This window comes from Nomascus leucogenys, chromosome 3 (genome assembly GCF_006542625.1).
Source record: "Nomascus leucogenys isolate Asia chromosome 3, Asia_NLE_v1, whole genome shotgun sequence".
NCBI classification, from domain to species: Eukaryota; Metazoa; Chordata; class Mammalia; order Primates; family Hylobatidae; genus Nomascus; species Nomascus leucogenys.
The window spans coordinates 98,024,523-98,032,850 of record NC_044383.1 but is presented as its reverse complement, the minus strand read 5'-3'; the positions used below and the strand labels follow the sequence as shown (position 1 = coordinate 98,032,850).

The window sequence follows — 8,328 nt, the reverse complement described above, 5'->3', positions numbered from 1 at the left end:
TTAGATCTAACTTCCCATCACTATGAGCAACATCCCCAAACGAGTCTCTCCTGAGGCAGGCCAGCCCTGAGCCACGCAGAGCAGAGACTGGCCTTGGAGTATGGCCTTACTCAGACATAACCACCCCTGACTGTGACAGCATCACGCCAAGGGGCTGCCAGCCTCAGTAAGGCCATGTGGGCATCAGAACCTTGATTCTGAGAGCAGGTAGGGTCACCTCTATCCAGGTATCCGTCTGTATCAACACAGAGGAGGTTTCTTTAACTCAAGACTTTGAGCAACAAAAGATTTTTTAGCCAGGTGTGGTGGCTCATGCCTATAATCCCAGCACTTTGGGAGGCCGAGATGGGAGAATTGCTTGAACCCGAGAGTTCAAGGCTAGCCTGGGCAACACAGCAAGACCCTGCCTCTAAAAAATAGAAAATAAATAAATAAAAACCAGAAGATTTGTTGATGGTGACTGAGCCCAATACTCTGTAGGAAGAATTGGGTATCATTTTATCAGTCTCTAGTTATGCTTTTACACAACAATGAAAGATTCACTATTGTTTTAGTTCTGAGGTGTCTTCTGCTTCTTTTGCTAACAGTCTGGTGGTAACTCTCAGCCTGTGTGACTGAGGGATTCACCACTAGGCTGCTCAGGTCTGGCGCCTCATTGCAGCTCCTCCCTCCTTGTCCCCACCCCACACGGGCCATTGCATGGAGCTGCGGGTCATTCACACTCGCATCAGGGCCCTCCACACTAAGCCCCAGTCTTTATCAATGTAACAGGAAAGGAAAACAATCAACACAAAAAAGAAATTGTTGTAGTTGTGCATCTAAATTCTAGAGGTATAGGATGGATGGGCAGGGGGAGTAGAAGGAAAGGGGCTTGATTGTTTAAAAAAAACACCTGTTTGGTTCTGAAAGATGAGCCTTCTTTCCACCCTACCCACAGCCTGGCATTGTCTGGAAAGAGAATGGATCTACATAATGAGATGGCAAGAATTTGGGAATTTTCTTCAGGCTTCAAAGGAGACTGGTTTGCCATGACCTAGAATAGGGTAAAAGGGGCCAGACTCAGCTCCAAAAAAATTGCTGAGGCCAGGGTTTAAGAAGAAAGATAACTCTGGCCAGGTGTCGTGGCTCACACCTGTAATCCCAACACTTTGGGAGGCTGAGGTGGGCAGATCACTTGAGGTCAGGAGTTCCAGACCAGCCTGGCCAACATGGTGAAACCCCATCTCTACTAAAATCCAAAAAAAGCCAGGCATGGTGGCACACACCTGTAATCCATGCTACTTGGGAGGCTGAAGCAAGAGAATCCCTTGAGCCCGGGAGGCAGAGGTTGGAGTGAGCTGAGATTGTGCCATTGCACTCCAGCCTGAGCGACAAAGCGAGATTCTGTCTCAAAAACAAGAAAGATAACTCCAGAAATTCCCCATGACCTGCAAAGCTGAGGTTCCTCAGAATAGCAGTACCACCCTCAGGCCCTGTGCTTTAGACCCTTGTTACTCAGATTATGATCCAGAGACCAGCAGCATCAGTAGCACCTGAGAGCTTGTTAGCAATGCAGACTCCCAGGCCCCACCCAGACTTACTGAACTAGAATGTGTCATTTAAATGACCCCCTGGCAATTTATATGTATGCTAAATTTTTTGTTTGTTTGTTTTGTTTGAGATGGAGTCTCACTCTGTTCCCCAGGCTGGAGTGCAGTGGCGCGATCTCGGCTCACTGCAACCTCTGCCTTTAGGATTCAAGCGATTCTCCTGCCTCGGCCTTCGGAGTAGCTGGGATTACAGGCACCTGCCACCATGCCTGGCTAATTTTTGTATTCTAGTAGAGATGGGGTTTCACCACGTTGGCCAGGCTGGTCTCAAACTCCTGACCTCAAGCAATCCATCTGCCTCGGCCTCCCAAAGTGCTAGGATTACAGGCATGTGCCACCACGCCTGGCCTTTATGCTAAATTTTGCTAAGAGATGTTTCAGAGCATTGGTCTGCAATTTGGCTGTGCATTGCGATTTCCTGGGAAACGCTTTACAACACTGATTTCTCAATTGCTAGATCTCTCAGGCGATTCTATTATGCAGCAAAATCTGAGAACCACTGCCTTGGAGAGCTTGGATCTGGCCTTTCTCTGGCTGTGCCCGTGTGCATGGGGTGAGGCATCCATGCCACAGTGGTGTGCTGGCAAAACAGCTCCCCAGGAAAATAAAAATCTGATTTACAGTGTTTGCCAATTTCCATAGTATAAATATTCCCACCATCACTGATTTCAAGCTGCCATTGTGATGTGCCTGAAAGTGGAGTTAGAAGATGCACAGAGTTGGTTCCCAAGAGCCTGTCCTAGCCAGCACCGCTGCGTGGGGCCAATGAGGTACGGCCACTGGAGCCTCTCCCACTCCATGGACCAGGGAATTACCTGATCCCAAAGCAGGCGGTACAGAGTTCACATGTGAGGTCCTTCGTGTGCAGGATGGAGCTGTTCTTGGGAAGAGAATGGGGGAGAAGGGGAGGGTTGAGGTCTCCATATGTGCTCCTGTCCATCCCTGTGGATGTAGGGGTGGGCCTGCAGGACAGTGAGGCCTCATTTGGAATTTTCAGCCCTTTCCTGATCACTGCTGTGAATAATGACCCTCTATTATTACCAAACCTCCCCAGTCCTTAAGAACACATTTCCAGGGATTGGCTTGCTTGAGGGAATGAAGGAAGGAGAATGCTCATACCTTGGGTGAGGGAAGGGGAGAGAGGACAGCAGATGCTGGCGGCAACAAGACTTGAAGGGATGAAGAATTCGGGTAGTAGTAACCAGGAGAATATAACCAACCCCCACCTCCCAGGATGCTTAGAAAGGCTGGTGAGGCTGCTGGACTTCCCACAGGATGTAGGAGATGGACTTGAGACATTTTATCTGTTTGTTAAAGGAAGGGTGAGCCCTGAAGGCTGGAGGATTCTGGGCAAAGAGCCCACATCCTGGAGTCAGGCTGCCTGGGTTAAAATCCCAGCTCCCCACCGGTAGCCTTGTGGCCTTGGGTAAGTTGCATAAGCTTCTGTTTCCTACTCTGCAGCCTCTGAGCCTGGGGAGGGTATGGGGCAGCCAGTGTGCACTTGGAAGGCAGAGAGTTGGCCAGATCTGGGGCAGGAAAGGGCAAGGAGGGCAAAGGGCCTGCTGGCAGAGGCCTGGAGGAGGCTGGACAGAGCAGGCAGCCCCTCTGCAAGGGGGCATCTTGGGAGAATGGTGTCCTACAGGAAGGGAACCCGGAACTGCTGAAGGGAATCGATGAATGAAAAGGAGCCTGCCCAGGCGCCGTGGCTCACACCTGTAATCCCAGTGCTTTGGGAGGCTAAGGTGGGTGGTCGTCTGAGGTCAGGAGTTCAAGACCAGTCTGACCAACATGGTGAAATCCCACCTCTACTAAAAATACAAAATAATTAGCTTGGCGTGGTGGCAGGTGCCTGTAATCCCAGCTACTCAGGAAGCTGAGGCAGGAGAATCACTTGAACCTGGGAGGTGGTGGTTGCAGTGAGCCGAGATCATACCACTGCACTCCAGCCTGGGTGACAGAGGAAGACTCTGTCTCAAAAAAAAAAAAAAAAAAAAAAAAAAGAAAGAAAGAAAGAAAAAGAAATACTCATATGTAGTAATGAGATGAATTTTATGCTGACAATTGAATAAGGGAGTATTTTTGTACGGTAGAGAGTGTACTACAAATCAGAGACCCCAACCACACATGAGGATCCAGCTGAGAAGAAAACAAAGGGAGCAGCACGTACCTCCAGAGGGCTGCTGCCTGCCCTACTCTGTGCTCTGTTCTGGGACAGACCCAGCACTGCGCCTTTCCTTGGGTTATCATTGCCCCACCTGCCACCAATTTCTCCCCACTTGTTCCTTGATGACTGAAATTCCTTTAATATGGAACAAAGCCTTTCATTTCATAGAGCGTGATGAGGCTTAACATGCAAGCACCCCTCAGAGAGGCAGTGCGTTGATTTAAATTCACACCATGTAACTTAGGTATAAATGAGTGATCAGGTTTTTCTCTGAAAGAATGTTTTGATGGGGAAAGGCAGAGAAGGGAATAAGGACACTAGAACATGCAGGGTTGGAGGAAGTGCAGTCTAGAGAGAGAAACGCGCAGAAAGGAGAGGCTAGGGCCACCCAAGATGAATGTCAGCATCAGCAGACAGCCAGCGCCCTCCGTTGCTCCCTGAGTGGCTCCTGTGATGCCTGGTGCGGGAGAGAGGCGTGGCTTTCTTAGGGAGTCAGCTCCTGATTTGACGCCCAGCTGTGTAGCCCTAGCAAGGCACCTAACTTCTCTGTGCCTGGATTTCCTCACCTGGGGAATAAGAATAATAAAACCTATCTCACACAGCTGCTTTGGGATTGTCTTTTAAATGTGGTGAAATACACAGAAAATTTACCATGTTAACCATTTTAAATTGTACAATTCAGTGGGATTAAGCACATTCCCGTTGTTGCATAACCATCACCACAATCCATCTCCAGAACTCTTTTCATCTTGCAAACTGAAACTCTGTACCTGCTGAACAATAACTCCCCACTTCCCTCCTCACCAGCCCCTGGAAACCACCGTTTACTTTCTGTCTGTGTGAATTTGACTACCCTAGGTCCCTTACATAAGTGGATCATGCAGTATTTGTCCCTTGTGGCTTATTTCATTCAGCACAATGTGTCAAGGTTCATTCATGTTGTAGTGTCAGAACTTCCTTCCTTTTTAAGGCTGAATAATATTCCATTGTATGTATGGACCACATTTTGTGTATCCATTCATCTGTTGATAAACACTTGGATTGTTTCTACCTCTTGGTTGTTGCAAATAATGCTGTTATGAGCACAGGTGTACAGAGGGCTGTTTGAGCCTCTGCTTTCGTTTCTTTGGGGTGTGTATATACATGTATATTCAGAAGTGAAATTGCTGGATCCTATGGTAATTCTGGTTTTAATTTCTGAGGAACTGTCACTGTGTTTTCCATAGCAGCTGGAGCATTTTACATTCCCACCAACAGTGCACAAGTGTGCCAGTTTCTCCACATCCTTTCCAACACTTGATATTTTCTGGGTTTTTTTATACTAAACATCCTAATTTCAAAATGTGAACTAAATAAAGCTGTCCATGGTCACATCCAAAAGTCAAACTAGGTAAATCCAACTAGAGAAAACTTGAAGAAGAATGTCGAACTTTATGATAGATTGTCCTGAAGGGCACAATGTAATGGCTCCCGTAGCAAAGCATGTTAAAGCTCCTCCCTGTCCTTTCTACTGTCCGTGCCACCCTGTTCCACAAAGTCTCTCACTGCCACACTGCTGCACCTCCTCCCCCTCCTCTGCTGGCCCCATGCTACATTGTCATTGTCCCTTTATCCCTTTCCAAACACCCCCTCTCATCTGACCCACCCTGGTGTGTTCAGCCTTCATAGGAAGCAGAATCTGGACTCTATTCACCTGTTTTTTGAAGAGAAACTCTGGAATTCTGGTGAGTAATTTCTCCACTTCATTATACAGATGGTGAAAATCACCTTGCATGTATCAGATGCTCAGTGAAAGGTAGCTGATCTCCTAGTACCTGCTTCATGGAGGTGTTGTCAACAGTAAACGAGTGAGTGCATGCATAGTGCTCAGAACCCTGAGCTTAGCTACTACTACTGTGGTGGAAGTCATGGGGAGCCTAGTGAAGAGAACCTAATCACTTTTTAACAAGAAAAGCTGCTAAAACCTTTGGGTCCAGGTGACCACAGAGAGTCAGTCATTTTGGAACAGATCATCTTGAACTTTTCCCAAAACTTGAGAGTGCTCCCTGAGTAAGTATGCAAGTGTCAGATGAACAGGCATCCATTGCTTAACAGGACCTTTTGTAGGTTGACAAAGCCTGCTGTTCCCAGTATTCCTTTAATAGGGGAAGGAGGTTAATAAATTTGTACTAGGGGCTGGGCACAGTGGCTCACATCTGTAATCCCAGCACTTTGGGAGGCTAAGGCAGGTGAATCACCTGAGGTCAGGAGTTCAAGACCAGCCATGGCAAAACCCCATCTCTACTAAAAATACAAAAATTAGCCAGGCGTGGTAGCGGGTGCCTGTATCTCAGCTACTCGGGAGGCTGAGGCAGGAGAATCTCTTGAACCCAGGAGGTGGTGGTTGCAGTGAGCCAAGATCGCACCACTGCACTCCAGCCTCGGCTACAGAGTGAGACTCTGTCTCAAAATAAATAAATAAATAAATAAATAAATTAATTAATTTGTACTGGAGTCAAGGAACCTCTCAGAAAGAAAAAACAAATTGAGAGCTAACTCTTCCATTTTGAGACTCCATGCTACCAGGACTTCTATTCAGAAGGTCCCCTGACTGAATCTGATGACAGAACAAGACCCCGTTCCAGTGAGGGGCTCACCCAAAGGGAAGGGTCACTAGGAAAGCAGAGCAGGGTCCAGGGGCTCGGCAGGAGGTGGAGGAGGGTGGTGGTGGTCAGTTCTGGTATCTTCCAGGGCACTGCAGGGCAGCCTCTCTGGACTGGAAGTAGCCCACAAAAGCAGTGGAACAGACGCAACTGGTGGACTCTATAGCTTTGTGTAGTGGCCGGTTTGGAACCGCTTGCATTGCCAGGTTTTGCTTCCGAAACAGACATGTGAGAATCTTTCCATTTACATGCCTAGCGCCAAGCATATGCCTGGAATAAGGCAGGTGCTCACTGCAGGCTGTGGGACTAGAGTGGGTCTGGTGTGGCAGGACCCGACACTGGGAGCCTGAGCATTTCTTCTCTTCCTGTCTCTGCCCTAGCAGCAACTCCTCTGTGGCTATCTCAGTCTGTTCTGGTTGCTATAACAAAATACGTTAAACCAAGTAATTCACGAAAAACAGAAATGTATTGCTCACCGTTCTGGAGGTTGGGAAGTCCAAGATCAAGGTGCTAGCAGATCTGGTGTCTGGTGAGGGCCTGTTCCTTATAGATGGTGCCTTCTATGTGTCCTCACATGGTAGAAGGGGCCAGGAGGCTCCCTTGGGCCTCTTTTAAAGGGCACTAATCCCATGCCTGAGGGCTCCACCCTCATGACCTTATCACCTCCTACAGGCCCCATGTCTTAATACCATCACATTGCAGATAGGGTTTTCAACATGGATTTTGGGGGGACACAGACATTCGGACCCTAGCAATGACTGTCCATTGAGGGGCTGTGGGGAGAGTTAGCCAGCTGGTGTTTGAGCACACCAGACCCTTTGGATAAGGGCCCTTCTCAGGGAAGAACAAGACGGTAATTGTCTTCTCTTCCACATGAAACGTCATAGTTTCACTCTGCCTTTTTAGTATTTGAAATTATAGCTTTTAAAAATGTAAAATCAAGGTTTGTCCAAGGAATGAATCCTTTCCCTTTTCACTTCTTTCCATAGATTAATGCTATAGAATGGAGAGTTTCTAAGCATTAGATCCAAATGGTTTGGTCAGTTTTGCTTAGGGAGTGGGATAAGATATTCTTTATCTTCTTATGCCTTTTTAAAAAATACTAAGTGATTGGCTGAACGTGGTGGCTCACGCCTGTAATCCCAGCACTTTGGGAGGCCAAGGCGGGCGGATCACGAGGTCAGGAGATCAAGATCATCCTGGCTAACACGGTGAAACCCCGTCTCTACTAAAAATACAGAAAATTGGCCAGGTGTGATGGCGGGCACCTGTAGTCCTAGCTACTTGGGAGGCTGAAGCAGGAGAATGGCGTGAACCCGGGAGGCGGAGCTTGCAGTGAGCCGAGATTGCGCCACTGCACTCCAGCCTGGGTGACAGAGTGAGACTCCATCTCAAAAATAAAATAAAATGAAAAATAAAAAAATAAATAAAAAATACTAAGTGATATGGTTTGGCTGTGTCCCCACCCAAATCTCATCTTGAATTTTCATGTGTTGTGGAAGGCACCCGGTGGGAGGTAACTGAGTCATGGCGGCAGGTCTTTCCTGTGCTGTTCTCATGATAGTGAATAAGTCTCATGAGATCTGATGGTTTTAAAAAGGGGAGTTTCCCTGCACGAGCTCTCTCTTTGCCTGCCACCATCCACATAAGATGTGACTTGCTCCTCCTTGCCTTCTGCCATGATTGTGAGGCCTCCCCAACCACGTGGAACTATCAATTCATTAAACCCTTTTCCCTGTATAAATTACCTGGTCTTGGATATGTCTTTATCAGCAGGGTGAAAATGGACTAATACACTAAGTATTATAGATGGAATGTCATATCCCCCCAAAATTCATGTATTGAAATCCCAACCCCCAATATAATGGTATTAGGAGGTAGGACTTTGGGGAGGTAATTAAGTCATGAGGCGGAGACCTCATGAATGACATTA

At 47.5% G+C, this 8,328-nt stretch overlaps 1 protein-coding gene across 1 annotated transcript in view; it reads left to right on the top strand.

The window, feature by feature from the left end:
- Positions 1-2,927: 2,927 nt before the first annotated feature.
- The window catches only part of TRAF3IP2 (TRAF3 interacting protein 2), a 56,948-nt gene continuing 51,547 nt past the window's right edge, over positions 2,928-8,328 (top strand). The window contains exons 1-2 of the mRNA XM_030809575.1: positions 2,928-3,015; positions 5,413-5,477. The gene's annotated coding sequence lies outside the window, so the exon portion shown is untranslated. The remainder of the gene's footprint in view (positions 3,016-5,412; positions 5,478-8,328) is intronic.